Below are 17,202 nucleotides of genomic sequence, written 5' to 3' on the forward strand. Positions count from 1 at the left end.
ATTTCGGGAAGTTTGGCAATGTAGTAATTCATATATTGATGGTGTAAAAACTATTCAGGTCTTGCCATTAATAAAAGGAGAGGTTGGCCCGCTGGCAGCCTCTTGATCGGTGTTAAACATCAGTTTGAACCTTTTCCCCTAAAGCCCAATGTTTTAGCAGTCAGATGCTGATTGCCAGATATCGTGCAGCAAAGGGCCATCCTTCCATTTTGATAAAATAGCTAATGGATTTGTTAGTAGGCAATTTAAATGCCAAATGGCCTCTGGAACATTGCACCAGGGATTTCAAATTCATCCTTGGATAGGTCTTACAAATTACAATCTTGAAACAACAAATTGTTAAGGAACTGGAACAAATTGTAATTGGGTTTTATTAATACTTAATTGCCGTGAAATGGGTGATATTCCAGAGGAATACAGTAGCCATAATGCTATAGGATCAATTTTAGATTATATATTTGCAACAGGGTTTCTGTACTCAATGACAGAATCTCCATCACTGTTTCTACTTTGTGATCACAGTATGTCACTTATTCTTAATTTTGGTGATGTTACAAATACTTTAACTATACCGATCGATACGAGGAGTGGTGGGAAATAAAAAAAATGTACTTAATTGGTTGTAGCAAGCAAGCCCAAACAATGAATAAGGTCAAAAGAAATAATTGAGACTAGGCAAGTTGGGGATTAGTACTTTTACAGACTTGCTAGTTCTATGAATGTGTAAAAATATGAACTGCTACTTGTACTGGTTCATGCAATACAATTTATACTCCTGGTAATAAAGATGCTTGGTTTGATGAAGAAATAGTTGATGACAAAAAATTAAGAAAATACATTAATTGGTTCCTCAGAATAAACAATTATCCTCTTGTTTAAAATTCAATAAGTAAATAACAAACATAGCAAGAAAAATGTATAACACATGTGATTGATAAAACATGAAGGAATTGTGGGCCATGATTAGTGCTACAGAAAGCAGCAAGCCATTAGCTCAACTAAATATTATCTTAGAAATTACCTGGAGTAACTTTATTAGTTACAAATGTGGAGGGCCAGAGGAAAATGTATGCATGATATGTGAACAAGCTGCTTCATATTTTACATTAGATTAAATAGATTAAATATATTATAATGAGGCTTAAACCATCCAAGGCTCCTGACACGGATGGAATGTTCAATATGGCCTTAAAACAAAAATCAGACCTAGGAGCATGAATAGTACAACTGCTATTTAAAGATATAGCTAGAAGGGTCAACCACTGAACTCCTGCAATGAAGCATGGTTAATTCCAATGCCTAAAAGGGATTGAGAGATTCCCATCTAAATTACTGTTTAATATCCCCCTGAATCAATCCAACAAAGTCTTTGCTGCAATACCTTTCAGGCAGTTATCCACTGGGGCTGAAAGTAACATTTTATCAGTGTTTTTCATACAGGTTTTAGAAAATCAATGTCTACTTTAAATGGAATATATGTAAATATTTTGGTTAAAGGCAATGAGGAAGTGGGTGTCCCCTCAATATGTGTCCTTTATAGGCTGTTCATCAGCATTTGACATAGTAGTAAGGGATAAAATGTAAGGAAAATTGATCGATTTGACACAACACTGTTAAATCTTAGATACGAACAGTACAGTAAGCGTCAGTTTTGGAAAGGGGGGAGAGTATATTTACTGCACCTGTAAGAATGGGCAGAGGGTTAAAACAAGGTAGTTTGTTGCCCCTCCTTCCCCCAATACCCCCCCTCCTGCGTTTTAATCTCTACATCATGGATTTGGGCTCAGTATTAAATAGGGTGAGAAATATACCCTGAAATTTGGATCAGACGCACATTTCTTACCTGGCATAAACTGGCAATCTCGTAGTGATATACACCACAAAGATTGGTTTACAGCAGAGGTTTAGATGCAGTTTCTAAATATTCATATGATACCCAATTACAAATCAATGTGGCTAAGATTAAAGTGTGTTTTACAAGTACAAAAATACATAAATATATAAATATAGATTTAGATAGATTTTCTTGATAAAATTAAAGTAGTAGAGGAATTTAAGGATTTTGGTGTTTTGTAACAAAGAGAAACGCAACATTTTCAGGATAAGGTACATTTGAGGGGGTAGGGATCTTATCGCCTTCCAAGCACCCATATATATATTGTTCTTAAAGCTGATGCTGCTTCTGACCTAAAACGTGCCGAAAGTATCTGTGGGTTGACGAGGGAAAATCTAGATCAAACTCCTGCCACCTCACCCCAGGCACATCAACAGACAGAACAGCAGTAAGAATAAGGAGCGCACTCATTGCACCAGGATCCAGTACATCCATGGGTGACAAATATGCTGAAAGACACCCACTTCACCAACATTGCAACCTACATGATAAATTAGCCTCAATACAGCAATACCAGAATCTACAAAACACAAGAATTCCTGTTTAAAGGCTTGCAGGCAGATGCTTATATGAATTAACCCGATCTAATGGCACAGTGTAAAGCCATGTTTCAGGAAGAAAATTACAGCCAAAGTACACTTGTCTCACTGAACACCAGCCGCAGTGGGGATTCGTTCTGACTTCAGCAATGCGCCTCGCAAACCCAGCAGCAGCCCAAGGTCTTACAGTAAGATAAGATTCCTTTCCTTGAACGACAGTGAACTCTGGCTGACGAGCATTTTTAATTATTCTTCACAAATACGAGTAAATCAGAGCAGAACATCCAGGGCCCAGTGTTTTTTCTCTGGGAACGAAAGACATTTTCACAAAGACCCACACATCATTTGAAACATAATTGTAACAAGAATGGCTCAGCTCTGGCCAATGAACGCTGAGGGGCCCAGGGGCGAAAAGCCTGTTCAAGCTAAAACTAATGGGAACAAATTCACAATGCAACAATTTTACAATTAGGTAATGGAGGTGGCGCAGTTAAACCAGCCCACTGACGCCAAAGTCCAGAGGGCCAATGATCAGGCGTCCTATTAGGGCACTTTAGGCTATCAGATTAGCAGCCAATCTCAGGATGAGAGAGGTTTCCTGGAGGTGGTCCAATTCTGTGATGTCAGCCTGCAGTGTGTTACAAAGCTGGCTTGCAAGCCAGCCCCGGGGGAGACGGTGCCTGGATTTTCGCTGTGCACAAAGCCCTTTGTGTGTTTTTTTTGCTGCCCAGAAATAAACGCAGTTTGGAACATGTTGCTGCTTGCTTGGAACTCTGCTGCATTTCTTTGGGCAAATGGGAGGTGTTGGGGCCTCCCATAGCTGGGAGGCCTCCCCAGAAGCCCAACAGGGTATTCTAGCATGCCTCCCCTGTCATGCTTTTCATTTTAACCTCTACATCATGGATTTCGGCTCATTATTAAATAGGGTGAGAAATGAACACCGAAAATTGGATGATGCCCATTTACTACCTGGCATAGGCTGGCAATCTGGTAGTGACAGACACCACAAAGATTGGTTCACAGCAGAGGTTTAGATCTAATTTCTAAATATTCTCATATCATCCAATTGCAATGTGATGTGGCCAACACTAAAATGCGTTTTACAAGTACAAAAATAGATGAATATAGATGTAGCTGGATTTTCTTACTTAAATTCCACCACTTCTTTAATTTTATTATTTCGTTTTTGTTGTAACAGTAAAGGAAAAAACAAAACATTTTCAGGATAAGGTACATTTGAAGGGCAGGGCTCTTATTGCCTTCCAAGAACCTGTATATACATTTTTCTTTCAAATCTTTGAGACTCTTAAAATGGGGCTCTGACCATAATATATGGAATGGGTTCCTGGTTGCATAAAGTGTAGGGCAAATGGTGGCATCCTATATTGGAACTGGCTCAAGGATTTCCTGTAGAGTTGATATGAACACTGCTCGGTTTAATTTCTTTATAAATATTGTTCGATGAGCTTTTATATAAAATTGAATTGGCATATTCAGGCACTTTATTATATTCCTTGAAGGGTTTCTAATAACGGGTACAAAAATAAATGTGTGAAGTTTTAAAAAAAAAGTGAATCCGTTTTTTCAACAGGCAATAGCAGTCCAAATTGATTGGTCTATTTCAAGTGCTGAATTTCTGAGATGCATTTACAAAAAGCCTATTGTTTTATTGGTAGCCAAATGCCCGTAACTTGGTATAAACTAATTGTCAACGTTTATATGGAGAGTTTCCCTGTGTTAAAGAAAGACCAACCATATATATAACTCTTTCCTTGCAGTAAAAAAAAAAACGATGCCAATGTATGCAATTTAGGTTTATAAGCCTCGGAAATCTGGAAGAGGTGAGTGCTCGCACAATAACACCTAGACACCAGCATACTTGCTGATGGTGTCATGTTGAATTAGAGACATTGAAGCGCTTAGTAATTGTGAACAGTTAAATGCACTGTGATTTTCATATTTTAACTTTTGTAAATAATGCTGCTTTTCTTAAAACTGAAGATTTTCGGAGAAGAGTAATAAATGGAACACAAATCTTTAATTCTAGCTGTTTTAACATTTTGTGACAGACGTAATTTAGATACAACATAGAATGGCATGGTGGATAAGTGTAAACGTAGGTTGAATTTGTTGCGGGCGGTGACTGGGAAAGAGTGGGGTGCGCAGCAGAAGTGTCTACGAATGCTGTATAAGGGGTTGATTTTGAGTGTGATGGATTTTGGATGCCAGGTGTCTGTGGGTTTCACGGCGAGTCAGAAGTTGCGGTTGGATAAGGTACAGGCGAGGGCATTGAGGGTGTGTTCGGGTGTGATGAGGTCCTCTGCAGTGAATGCGGTTCAGGTGCTTGTGGGAGAGCTGCCGTTGGGGTTGAGGAGGGATGAGTTGAATATGAGATGGTGGGTGAAATGCAGTGCGAAGGGTGTGGCTCATCCGGTGCGTGAATGTTTGAAGTATAATTGGAGGTTTGACTATTATAGGGACCGGTGGAGGAGGAAGGGGGCACTTTTGGGTTTCACATGTGGGAGAAAGGAGTGCAGTGGGGTGTGGGTGATTTGATGACTGTGACGTGTACAGATTTGGAGAGATGGCCGAGGTGGATGATGGGGTCTCCAAAGGTGTGTTTGGAGTTGGCGAATGTGGTGTTGAAGAGAGGATTGCGGGACGAGATCAAAGCATTGGGTCAGGCGTATGTGGCAGGTAAGGAAGGAAGCAAGGTGTTCACGGATGGTTCGAAGGATCCTGTGTCTGGGAGAGTGGGTATGGCGTATTATCTGGAAAGCACTGGGCAGTATAAAGTGGGACGATTGACGAATGATGTATCGATTTGTATGGCTGAGTTGATGGCGATTGCATTAGCGATTGATAGGGTGTGCGAGTTGGGGTTAGAGAAGGTGGTGATGTTTTCAGATTCATTGAGTGGGTTGCAGGCGATTGTGGCAGGGGATGGTGATAGGAAGGATGTGATTATGGACATCAGGAGGAAGATTGATCGGTGTGTGCGTGGAGGAATGGATTTGGAGTTGGCGTGGGTTCCCAATCAGTGGCATTTTGGGTAATGAGCTGGTGGATCGGGCGGCGGGTGAGGGTATGAGAAGGGGAGCGGTTGATGTGACGTTGCCTTTGAGTGTGGATGAGGTAAAGACTGTGGTGGTGAGACGGGTCATGGAAGAGTGGCAGGAGAGGTGGGTGAGTGGGGTGAAGGGCAGGTGGATGTTTGGTGTTCGTGAGAAAGTGTCGGTGAAGGTGGATGCGGGGAGCCTGGAATGGAGGAGGGTGGAGGAGGTGATGCTGAATCGGTTGAGGATAGGACATGTGGGGCTGAATGACTGTCTGTTTCGAGTAGGGAAGCGCGAGTCGAGGGATTGTGTGGGGTGCCTGAGACTGTGGGACATTTTCTGCTTAGGTGTGAGAGACATGTTGAGGAGAGAGAATTGATGAGGGTTCGGTTGTCTGCGCTGGGTGTGGCTGAGCTGAGTGGTAAGGCTTTGCTGGGAGGTGACGGGGAGAGAGGCAGGAGGAGGAACAGTGTGATGTTGGATTTTGTGAGGCAGACTGGGCGGTGGGAGGAGTTGTGAGTTTATGGGAGATATATTGATTGGTGGGTCTGGTGCACATCATCCTTTAGGATGGGGAAGCGCCTGCGTGGGACCGCCCACGCATCTGATAATTAAGAAGAACATAGGATATTGTTGGAAATTGCCAGTATTAAGTAAATTTGTTTTTGCAAATTATGTGATTTGTATTTTGCAAAAGGTTTATTGTAAACCATAATGCAAAAAAAAGTTGATCTAGTCAAGAATGATTATCAAAGAGGGGCACCCCAGCCATTCAGACAACTACAAAACCATGCACTCTTCTCAAGTAAGCGAGTCTGGAGTTGAGTTAACCTCTTCCTAATGCCTCCAACCAAGCAGTAGGTACTGCAGGTGCTCGACATCTTCCAGCCATAAAAAGGGGATCCTCCTTTGCCAGCTTCATGTAACATGTGGAAGGTTAAGAAGACTTAACAATGATTGTACCAGCCACTGTGGCAGAGTAAAATAGTGTTTTGGTCCCAAACTGTAAAATATCACACATGTGCATTTTTACCGATTTTTAAGAACACTGGGCCTCATCATGAGTTTGGTAGTAAATTAGCCTAATTACCAGCAAACGCGTTTACTGTTACCGTCACTCAGTCCTGTTGGCTTATTACAGGATTACAAGTGCCAGAAGGATGGTGTGAATCCCCGTTTTTGGAGTTCATAGGGCTACATGGGGACTTTGGCATAACTAATGCAAGCAGTAATTCTGACAATTTTTGGTCTTAAAGAGGAGGATTTACCTCCAGCGTCGTGCTTCAAGTTTCAAAGTCAAACTCTGAATGGTGGTGTGGTAAGAATGGTGTTAATTCCATTACTGCCAAAATAAGTGTCAGTAACAGAATTACCGACACTTTAAGAGGCCCACTGGCAAGTAGTAATACTTGACTGGAGAAATACCTTATCTGGCGCACATGTGGTAAAGCACCATATAGTCTTTTGAAGATAAAAATTTGATATGAGACAATTGTTTATTTTATGAAGTTTGGCATTGTAAAATTCCTATTGCTTTAGCTCCTGTTTTACCAGAAGAAAAACACAGCAGAACAAGTTACAAAAGTAGCACAGGCACATATTAGATTGCCTTCAGGTTTCTGAACACATGTATTTTGAGCTTTCCAATCAAGCACCAAAGCTTTGAGGTTTCAGATAATCACATAAAATAAATGGTTGGTGAGGTAGGAATGCATTAAACACAATACAAATACTTCCCAATTAAATTATTCACAAACCATCTCAAATTGGCCTTTCAAAGACTCGTAACATATGTATTGTCAGAGCCCAGAACTAGTTTATAAACCCACTAAGAAGGGAGTTTGTTAATCCAGTCATGTTGGTCTTTATATAGTCCTAATTGGCAGGGCTTGAGGCATTGAGTGGTGAGAGTGAGGGAGAGAAGCAATGAGGATGCCATTGGAAGATTAATGTAGACAGTGGGCGAATGTATACCAGATGTAATTTGTAGAAAGGGAATGCTAAATAGTTTAACATTCCTTGCTCCTCCTCTGTACCAACCCATAAAAAAATGGCGCAGGTACTCATCATGACATATCCGACATGCTTTGTAGACCTTGCCCAGAGAGCCCTTCTTCCAAACGGCATACCAATCGGGGAACATGGGCTTAAGGCATGTCTATAGCCAAGAGGAAAAGTTGTTCACATCCTGTATACAGCGTGTCCATGAGCCAGCAGTGAAGGATTTAGTTGTATAAATGGACATGGGTAATTGACTAGCATCAGCAGTTGTAGTCGGGCGTCCTAGAATCAATTCACATTTCTGTAGACATACATGTGTATGCCTCATATCCTGTGGACATTGCCTCACAGAGCAGGTCTGTGTCTGGATTAGAAGACAGCTTGGTTGGAGTGCAATAATGTCCCTTTGCTAGAGATTGGATTTTTCTTTTCCTTATGTGGGAAATTAATTAAGACAGAAACCAGTACTCCAATGGCTGAATTCTTGGCTACAATTTTCAAATCTCAACCCTCCCATCTCATGACAGCTTAAAAGGCATAGGATAGATGTGCCTATCACGACCTTTGAAGCTTTCAATAATATTTCAGGATATGCCCTCTTCTTTCTAGGGTGTGAGATGCTGAAAAAGCAGTGAGGGTGTCTTGTCTTCAGCCTTGTCCTCTGACCATAAGGCTATCCGTGGTCCATGATCGGACTCCAGTGGCAGGTGTCAAGTTCTTGGAGGTATGGAAAACATACACTGAGGATCCCCCTCGTTACCAACAGATATCAAAAATATTACTGAGAGTTCTTCAACTGAATGTGAACTCTTTCAAACCATTCCCTGGGCTGAAACCTCCATGGCTTTCGACTTCAGGGTTTTTGCTGAAGAGAAGAAAAAAAATGCTGACCACAGAATGACGCAACCTTTTGAGATTCAGTACACCTTTATCCTAGGTGAGTCAAAATGGTCACTCCCGTTCAGACCCAGCCTCTCATCAACAGAGACCGATCATGTGCTTCAGATTTTCAGAATGCCATGACAAAGGACCAGCAGAACACATAGACAATAGTGAAGTGCCGCACCTTTGTACAATCAAATGTGGAGTGACAAAGGCCTATTATGATACAGAAGGGTGCACACTTTCAAGTTGAAAGCTATTAGCCACACACGAAAGACGCATCTGCACCATTTTGAATGAAGTGCAGTGCATGACTCGACCAAACACACAGAGCTCTTCAGCAGTTATGCACAGGCTTAACTTGGCTAGCACCGACCATAACAAGTACATATTTAAATCACAATACAAAAGCGAGCAAAAATAAGATGCGTTACATCTTGCCCTCGGTTGAAACGTATACATTTTTTTTCATAAAGCACTTTTGCTTCTGAGTGGTGGTATTCAGTTGTCTTGCGCTGACTTTAGAAATGTTTGCTTGTGTCAAACTGCTCTATGGCGAGATGATGAATTTGGCACCAGGAGTATCCAAAGGTTTCACATCACTAACATCTGCCGCCTTATCTGTTTTGTGTTTGTCTCCTTACATGTCAAAGAAAACTATGCATTAAATCATTATCATGAAGTGCTACATAAAAACGAAACCAACTTGGCCTGTGTGGTTTATCCTTAGACTGCCGGTGGCTTAAAGCTATATCCCAAAGTATGAGACTGACCAGCCAAATCACTTTTTTTTTTTTTTGTTTTACAAGGTGCTAAATTTAGAAGCTTGCCGTATTAGATACGTGTATCGCCTGATTAACTTGAAGGCAATCATTTAGCACCACCTCCCTTTCACGTCCCCTTGCACAAATCTTTTTCATGCTCAGACACTGAAAATCAATGATGTATTGTACCATGTACAAGAAGCAACTTTGTGAAAAATTCAGCAAATATAGAGACCCTCAAACTTCAATTTAAAATGTATAGGGGGTTTGCTCCATTTTAGTTAGCTTTCTGACTCTGAATGGCAGAGATAAGCAATGGACTAAAAAATGTTTTAGTTGTACTCATATTGCACCATTCCTCTGTATTTCTTTTAATGAGAATTTGGCACAAATATAATGACAGATCTATTTTGAAAACAAGCTCTGAACTTTTCCTGTAATGTGCACAATCCTGTGTGCTTTGGTGTTTAAAGTTTTTGTTCAATGGATTTCATTCTCCCACAGATTTCTCATCTTGTATCCAGTGACAGCTGCTCGGAATTGTTTTGTACACGAGGCATAGTGCGACTTGACATTGTCTCTTGACTCTGTTTTCGGCTGCACCACTCCTTGACTCCGGATGTACTGAAGGGATGCACTACTCCCCCTTACCTCAGTTCCTTTTGACCAGGGGCGTTGCTAGGGGGGGGCTAAGGGGGCTATAGCCCCTGATCTTTTGGTTGTAGCCCCGGATAGAATCTCAGGAGCTACAGCCAAAAGGCTAGCTAGCCCCCAGTCCCAACAGTTCCGACATCAGCTTAGCCCCGGGTCTTTTCCAGACCTAGCAACTCCCCTGCTTTTGACTGTGGGCTCAGCACACTATTCTGAGCACGACTTGATTCTACGATACAATCGAAATTCTTGCTACGCCAGTATGTCTGGGCCTAAACTGTCCAGGTTCAAGCACTGCAAAGACTGCAACTCCTCATGGACCCATACACTATCTCTGTGTTGATCACGATACAGGGCATTGTGGTTCTTGTCTGGCCATGAACGCGAAGGCGGTGAAGGAACAATCTGCAAAACTGGCACTTGGTAGACAACTGGCAAAATCTCTGACGAAGGATACAGAGGCCTACTCCAGAGAAACATCAGCTAGAAAGACGTCATAAAAAGTCAAAAAAAGGCTGGAAGTCCCACCACTCTTCCTTGTCATCCTGACTCAAAACAGAAGCGTAGGTACGATTCCGACACATCGAACTAAAAGGGTAACTCCTACCCTGCAAAGGGTGTTTCAAGGGAGGAGCGGGAAGTGTTTAAAAAAACAGATGATGCAGCTCTTTGAGAAGGCTGTGGCTGGTACAGGTTTAGTCTTGATGCCGCAGGCGGGCTCTGCTCTGACAATGCCCAGTTTGTCCAGCACAAAGGCAGCCAGGAGAGGTAAAAACGCCCTTGTGCTCGGCCTATAGTGAGAAACCTGCTCCAGCACTGATGACGTGGATTCTCACCTCTGGTTGCGAAACCCCTCAAACGGCTTATATTCCGCAGGATCGAAGTTATGTGCCTGAATCAAGAATGTGGAGGTCTTTGACTCAATGTGGTTGATCTTTGATGAGCAAGGTGACCCGCAAGCATTACAACCCTTACCATTCTATGTCGGCATCGTGGGCCCCTTCATGTTTCTGTGCAGAACCAGTGTTCACTGGCGGCCGATGCTGAGTTAGCAAAATCTAAGCCTGTGAGAGGTGAACTTCCGTTCCTGACATTGCATCCGAACCCCAAAGGGCTTGTGGTGCAGGCTGTGATGGTTAACCTTGATGCCCCCGACTTCGACATTAAACCTCAACACAGATAGGGCGACGAAGAAGGTTGTCGCTCTAGTGTAGAAAGTGTTTGCCTCAGGGAGCATGGTGCTGAAAGCCATCAACTCTTGCTCATTTGCGTAAATATTTGCATATTTTGTGGAACACCATCACGTAGGCAGCCGCCCATTTCCCAATGTATGTTGGGGATGGCTTCATGGATATTGTATGTGATGGGAAGGAGATCGCTTGGCACACTCTCCAGGCTGGGTTGGACTCTGTGGACTGCCTGTGTCGTTACCATGGGCATGTGGACAGTGCTGTGCAGATCAGCTTACCATAGGAGCTCTGGGTTTTCCCTGAACGTTAAGCTCCTGGAGCTGAACTTTGACTGGGAGCATTTGATTGACCCTAAAGGCGAAGAGTGCCTTAAAGTTTAAAGATCCAAATTTGATGGCAAAGTCACTGGAGGGATGCAGTGCAACAGCAGCCCGCGAAGCAGAATTTTGCTTTCAGATCGAGTGAATGCTGTGGTAGATGGTGCTCCACCTAGAAGGGCACAGCTTCCCCTTCCCCCAGCCAAGCGCGGACGGCGTAGGTTACCACAGCTGGGGAGAGGCAGACTAGCAGCATTTCAGATAACTCCTGCTGTCGCGTTGACGGCGCCCATGTCTCAAACTTCTTTGAGATCCCCTTCCCCCCACTTGTGTCTCCAGTTGCAGGGAGAGTCTCTAGGTTCTTAGGCAAATATAAGGGGTTCATTTCTGACGACTGGGTCCTACAGTTGATTGAGTTAAGCTACTGCCTGTGATTCATAAAGCGACCCCCAGACAGCTCCCCACCCCCTTCCAGCATCCAGAACGGCTGGTATTCTCAATGCTAACTGGTTTTCATGAAAGGTGGAGGACTGCACCCCATCCTGGACTACAGGGCTTTGGACACGTTCCTGAGGATGGACAAGTTCAGGATGGTGACGTTTAGGGAGATTATCCAGCTACTGCAGCTCCAAGACTGGCTTTTGTTGCTTGACCTTCTGTATTTGAGGGTTGGTAATGTGCTGCACTTTGATGTATTTTGGGGGTAGGCATTGTGTTACACTTAGATGTATTTTGGAAATGGGCAAGGTGTTGCACTTAAACAGGTTTTCTATTACGCTTATAAGATTTATGATGCCCTTAGCACTCAGATTATTTTAGGGAGAACCTGTCTAATGTGCCTTGAAGGTATATGAGGACAGACTATTGCTCTTAGACGATTTGAAGATAGACCGTTTACTGTCCTCAGAAGATGTAGTAGGATTGTTTTCATTGCAATTGGTAGATGCAATAGACAGGCTATCCTAATATATAATTGGCCTGGTATAGCACCTTAAAGATTCATCATGTTAGCATGTCTCTGCGCTTGGACAACTGAGGATAGCCAATGAATTGAACAAAGGTTTATGCGGGTGGTCTAGATATTGCATTTGGAAGATTCCTGATGTAGATTATTGTACTTGGAAGATGTGGTAAGATAGCACCTGACAGTTGTAGGGTAGCTGGTACATTACACATGGTATTGTTCCCAAGCTTTCTGTGGCCGGGGACCACACTACATCCAACTTTCTCTTCCTAAACATCTTCCTTCTCGAGCCCTCATCCACTTCCAACTCCGAGGGTCAGATGTTTCTCCAGGCGGAGAGTGGGTGATGGGGGGGGGGGGGGTGATCTCTCTCTCTCTCTCTCTCTCTTCGGCTGGGGCCTCCCTCTGGAACAGCCTCCCTGCCCCTCAACTCCAGACCTTCCTTCTCTCTCCTGCTCCCTTGCTGATGCCCCAGTCTGCTGTGTACTCTGGTTACCTGGCCACCCACTGAATGTACATGACCATGCTCCTGCACAACCAGTTGCCCTTGCACTGCTTCCGGGCCTCCCAACCGCTTAAGGGACTGTATCTGCAACCCTACAGTCCCCTGACTCTCTGCACGTTTGAGCCACCAACCGAAGCACTTACGAGCTACTTGCACTCTCCTCCCATGCCCCCCTGGCACTTAAACCCCTGCACCCCCCGCACTTGTGCAATCTGAATGATAAAAGGCCTAGTAAGATTTTTGTTTTTGTCCTCCTTTCCCCCCTTGTCATGCCTAGAAACACTTGTGTACAGGCACGTTATAAATGACTTAACATATATCATATGGAATGTTACAGGATAGTCAGCCCATGGCAGGAAACATTTACTGGGCTTTTCCTGCCTATTGCACATTGACTGCCCATCTATAAGATTCCTGTTGTTCACCTGGCTGATGTCGAATGATCTTTGGGGATAGGTTTTCAGAAATACAGCCGGTCTATTAGGTTTAGAAGATCTGATATGGCATTTATAACGCGCCTGTACACAAGTGTTTCAAGGCGTGACGAGGCAAGGGAGGGGAAGACAGACAACGATCCTATTACGCCAGGTGTCCTTCGGATTGCGCAAGTGCATTGGTAGGGAGAAAGGGAAAAGTGCCTGGGGGAAGGGAGAGGGGAAGTGCAGTACATGGATAGAAGAATAAATAAGATAAATAAAAGCGGCAAGATGGTAGCAAGTGCAATGTAAGAGCAAACATAAGTGCTGGTAGGGGGACTGTAGGGATACAGAAAACAGCCCCCAGGTCTGGAAGTTGCCACGGGGGCAGAGCAGGTGTGCAAAAGGCGGGGCCTGGCCCCAAGATCAGAAAGGGTGGCCAGGTAACCAGTGCAGTTTCAGCCAGGAATTTCAGCAGGGGAGAGAGGCAGAGAAAGCAGAAGCAAGGAGGAAGGTTTTGAGGCGTTTCCGGAACCGGAGATGGTTCTCAAAGTTTCAGGGACTCCGGAAGGCTGTTCCAGAGGGAGGCCTCTGCCGAAGAGAGAGATTGACCACCAACTCGTTGCTTGGAGAAGCGACTGAACCTGAGGGAGTTGGAGGCAGATGAGTGAAGAGCCCGAGAAGGAAGGTATTTGGGAAGAGAGTTGAAGGTATTGCGGCCCCAGGCCCTAGAAGGACTTGTGGACAATGCAGAGGGTTTTGAACTTAATCCTTGCAGCCACTGGGAGCCAGTGCAGAGATTTCAGTCCTGGAGAGATACGATCCCTGGGCTTGAGGCCAAGGACCAGTCTCTCAGTCCTGTTTTGGATAAAGTTGCAGAGGGCGGAGAGTAGAGGCAGGCAGATTAAAATGACATCAGAGATGTGAGGCGAGAAGGAGAGTGTGGAGTCGAAGATGACCCCGAGGTTTGTAACCTTGCAGGTGGGAGTAGGAGGAGTGCCAAGAGTCTCCGGCCAGAGAGCTGCAGGGAAGGAGGGAGTGGGTGTGCTGATGAGTAGAATCTCAGTCTTATTAGCATTAAGGCAGAGGTCATTGGCGGCACACCACTCCTGGATAGCAGACAGTCAGAGATGAGGGAAGGAGAGGAAGAGGCAGAGGGTAGCATGAAAATGAGCTAGGCATCATCCGCATAGCACTGAAAATTGGGGCAGAGAGCAGTGATGCAGTGGGCAAGGAGTGCCAGGTATTGGTTGAACAGCCATGGAGAGAGGTTAGATCCCTGGGGGACACCACAGGTAGAGAAAAAGATATCGGAGAGGAAGGACCCAAGTTGGACATGGGAGGGTCGGTCAAAGAGGAAAGAAGTTAGCCACGCCAGAGCCTGTCCAGTGATACCCAGGTTATCACGGAGACGGTTGAGCAGGATGGCATGGTTGACAGTGTCAAAGGCAGAAGAGAGATCAAGCAAGATGAGGACACGGGGTGTTGGAGTCCAGCTTGGAGAGCAGGTCTTCACAGATGTTCAGGAGAGCAGTTTCCATGCTTCTGGCAGCCCTGAAGCCAGACTGATGGTCATGAAGACAACCATTCGGTGTGGAGATTAAGATGGGAGATGGCCAGTTTCTCCAGGAGCTTGCCCAGGAAGGGAGTGATGGAGATTGGGCAATAGTTAGCCGGGCAGGAGGGGTCAGCAGATGGTTTCTTAAGAAGAGGGTGCACAAGGGAGTGCTTCAGGGGGGATGGGAAGACTCCAGTGGTGAAGGAGTGATTGCAGAAATCTGCCAGGGCAGGAGCCAGGGAGTCGATGTGGTCCTTGATAGTTTTGGAGGAACAGGGGTGAATTTGTTTCGACAAGACTTTCATAGATCGGACTTGTCGAGAAACCTCGTCTGTAGAGAAAAGGGAAAAGGCAGAGAAGGAGGGATGTGGGTGGCTGTAGAAGGGCCAGAGGAAGAGCAGGGAATAGAGGGAGGGAGGCGATAGGAGGAGAAGATGCATCAGGGCAGCATGTCTATTGCACCTAGAGATAACGCAACCGTATACAGATCACTGTATCACTCTATTTCAAAGGCAAGGTTCCATCCGAGCCTCAGGTATGCATGCACGCACCACTTCAGTGAACTTCGGCCTCAGGCACGGCTTCCTCCCTGCACGCAGTAGAAACACTTGTGTACAGGCGTGTTATAAATGCCATATCATATCACTTGGAATGCAATGACGACCTAAGACAGAAACTCACTTCTAGCTGGGCACATAATGCTCCCTGAGGTGTGAACACTGCACAACACCTATGCCATCAGAATGCAGCAATGACCTACAACAAATTTGGTCTAGCTGGACACTTATTGAATTGTTCTTGCTAATCCTCTCCATCCAACACCCATCCACGTGCCTGTCCTCATGGGTAGCTTTATGGAGCCTGGCCAGCCCCCCCAAGACCTTATTTTGGCCAAATGCTCACATGCATTCTAGCCTTCACACAATTTCCCACACCATGGACTCTGGTTCCCCAAGGGCGTTCCCACCACAAGCACTTTGTCATTTTAATGAGGTAAAAGTGCTATACAAATGACTACAGCTACTACTATTGGTTCTGACGGACAACACAGTGACCATGCACTACCTCAACATCAGGGAGGTGTGAAGTTACTGCCCATGTACAGGTAGATGCAACTATGGTCCTGGATGCTGTAGAACAATGTCTCAGCCCCTGCAGCTCATCTGGCAGGGGTGGAGAATGGGTTTGCAGATGCTGTGAGCAGGCAGAGCTCCGTCTCACACGAGTGGCAGCTATGCCCAGCGATTCAGGTAATTGCAGAGATCTTTACTTGTTTATAGATTGTTGTACCTTGTTACATTGCCATATGTTAATGTTATTTTAATGTGAATGAGCGTTGTGTAAGCCATCCACTGCAACACTTGTTCTGTTTCTGAATGCTCTTGTGGTTGTGTGCTTATGTGAATAGAGACTTTTTAAACTGTGCAACTGATCTGCTATTGAACTGCAATTTACTTTCCGGCAGCTGCCAGCCTCCCTCAATCTCCTGACAAATCCTGCCGTTTTTCACAACCGACTGGCATAAAAGACTTGCATCAACAAAGCCTGTTGTGACGGATGGGTTGGTGGCACCAATTCTGTGTTTTTACCACAGAATACTGAACCTATTTGGGTATTGCAATTTCTACAACACAAACTGGAAATAACCCTCTTAAAAAGAGCTGGGATTAATGATTTCTGGGATCTAGTCGAGCCCATGTTATGTTACAAAAATGTATAAAGTGCACGCTCACCCGAAGGCATCATGGCACTGGAGAGGGAGACAGGCGAGCACCAAGCCCAACACACTAATAAGTCTTCTAAAACAAGTGAGTCTTCAAAGCCTTTCTGAACGTCAAATGATTTGACCAGGGTTGGACTGACCCCTTCGGTCTTTCGGCCCGTGGCCGAACGATTTTGGGGGTCCCTGGGGCCGGTTTTCCGGCAGGCACCTCTGGGCCGTTTTTTTTTCTTCATTTTTTTCTTCAATTATGTGATATTTATATTGTGTTGGCGCACCACGCACGCTGTGCGGAGCAGCAGCAGGCGAAGCTCGCTTTGCGAGTACTGTGTGACTCACGTGGGTCGCGGCTGCCCCCGGCCGGGAATTCAGAGTGGAGGGGGGGGCTGGGCCAGGGGGGGGGCTGGGCCACCTCTGGGCTGGTCTTCAGCAGGGCACGGCAGAGGGAGCCAGGAGGGAGGCGCCGCGCACCGGCGCGACACTGTCTGCAGACTGCAGACTGCGGTCTGCACACAATCTTCATGCAAGGTAACACTATGTTACCTTGCTTTGATGATTGCATCTGCATCATGCATGCATCATAATTTATGATGCATGCAGATGCAGATGCATGTGCATTAAATAATTCATCACGCGGACGTGGGGCCGTGGCCCACCAGCCCGCCACTGCAGGGGTCTGGTGCCTTGTGCTTGGCTGGCTCGCGGCGGCCAGACTGTTACTTTGATCTGGGAGGGAGGCAGGCTG

Source organism: Ambystoma mexicanum, chromosome 1p, assembly GCF_040938575.1.
Source record: "Ambystoma mexicanum isolate Mex_15411 chromosome 1p, UKY_AmexF1_1, whole genome shotgun sequence".
NCBI lineage: Eukaryota > Metazoa > Chordata > Amphibia > Caudata > Ambystomatidae > Ambystoma > Ambystoma mexicanum.